This window comes from Penaeus monodon, chromosome 11 (genome assembly GCF_015228065.2).
Source record: "Penaeus monodon isolate SGIC_2016 chromosome 11, NSTDA_Pmon_1, whole genome shotgun sequence".
Classification (NCBI taxonomy): Eukaryota; Metazoa; Arthropoda; class Malacostraca; order Decapoda; family Penaeidae; genus Penaeus; species Penaeus monodon.
The window spans coordinates 2,898,991-2,900,611 of NC_051396.1; the positions used below are offsets into that span (position 1 = coordinate 2,898,991).

Below are 1,621 nucleotides of genomic sequence, written 5' to 3' on the forward strand. Positions count from 1 at the left end.
AAAAAAAATTGGGAAAAAAAAACAATAAATGAAAATGGTACGGGGGGGGGAGACGGGGAGGGGGGGGCAGGAGAGAGAGAGACAAGGGGTCAACATCATCACCGCTGCACAGTGGGAAGATTCTTGCCTGGGTGGCCATGGGGGTTCTGAGGTTAAGGTCTCTCTCTCTCTCTCTCTCTCTCTCTCTCTCTCTCTCTCTCTCTCTCTCTCTCTCTCTCTCTCTCTCTCTCTCTCTCTCTCTCCCCTTCTCTCTCTCTCTCTCTTCTCTCTCTCTCTCTCTCACCTTCTCTCTCTCTCTCTCACCTTCTCTCTCCTCCTCTCACCTTCTCTCTCTCTCTCTCTCACCTTCTCTCTCCTCTCTCTTCTCTCCTCCCCCTTTCTCTTCTCTATCTCCTTACCTTCTCCCCTTCTCTCTCTCTCTCCCCTTCTCTTCCTCTCTCCCTTCTCTCTTCCTCCCCTTTTCTCCCCTTCCTCTCTCTCTTCTGTCTCTGTCTCTGTCCCTTTCTCTATCTCTATCTCTATCCTTCTCTCTTTCTCTCTCACCTTCTCTCTCTCTTTTCTCTCCTCTCTCCTTCTCTCCACCTCCTTTCTTTCTCTTTTCCTTCTCTCTCTCTCCTCCTCTCCTCTCTCTCTCTCTCTCTCTCCCTCTCCTGTCCTCTCTCTCTCTCTCTCTCTCTCTCTCTTCTCTCTCTCTCTCTCCTCTCTCTCTCTCTCCTCTCTCTCATCGCTCTCTCTCATCGCTCTCTCTCATCGCTCTCTCTCATCGCTCTCGTTCTCATCGCTCTCTCTCATCGCTCTCTCTCATCGCTCTCTCTCATCGCTCTCTCTCATCGCTCTCTCTCATCGCTCTCTCTCATCGCTCTCTCTCATCGCTCTCTCTCATCGCTCTCTCTCATCGCTCTCTCTCATCTCTCTCTCTCATCGCTCTCTCTCATCGCTCTCTCTCATCGCTCTCTCTCATCGCTCTCTCTCATCGCTCTCTCTCATCGCTCTCTCTCTCTCTCTCTCTCTCATCATCTCTCTCTCTCTCTCTCTCTCTTTTTCCACCTCACTCTCTCTCTCTCTCTCTCTCATCATCTCTCTTCTTCTCTCTCTCTCTCTCTCTCATCTCTCTCTCTCTCTCTCTCATCACTCTCTCTCTCTCTCTCATCACTCTCTCTCTCTCTTTTCCCTCCTCCTTCTCCCTCATTATCCTTCTCCATCCCCCCATCCCCCCTCTCTCTCCCTCTCTCTCCCTCTCCCTCCCCCTCCTTCTTTCTCCCCTCTTCCCCTCCTTCCTCTTCCTCTTCCCCTCTCCCCTCTCTCCCTCCCCACCCCCTTACCCTCCCTCCCCTACCACAAAATCCCACCCCCAATACCCTCCCCCCCATCACCCCCTGCCCCACCCAGCGGCACTTTTAGCAGGGAGGGAGGCGGACAGAGAGTGCTGAGTGGGTGTTAATTGTGCCTCTTGCTCAACCGCAGGCCGCTAAAAATGGTCAAAACTGACGACGCGTTTCACAAGGCATGCCAGCCTATCATCTGAACTATGGAGGTGACTGGCAATAGAGGGAATGGAGGATAAAAGGGAAGGAATGGGAACAGAGGAGAAATGGTGGAAGAGTCAGAAGAATAAGAATTG

The 1,621-nt window shown here is 52.2% G+C and overlaps 2 protein-coding genes across 2 annotated transcripts in view; one reads left to right on the forward strand and one right to left on the reverse strand.

Moving 5' to 3' along the window:
• Positions 1-1,621, forward strand: part of LOC119578667 (F-box/WD repeat-containing protein 5-like) — a 46,568-nt gene that overhangs the window by 44,346 nt on the left and 601 nt on the right.
• The window catches only part of LOC119578666 (E3 ubiquitin-protein ligase PPP1R11-like), a 62,218-nt gene that overhangs the window by 8,861 nt on the left and 51,736 nt on the right, over positions 1-1,621 (reverse strand). The window lies entirely within an intron of this gene.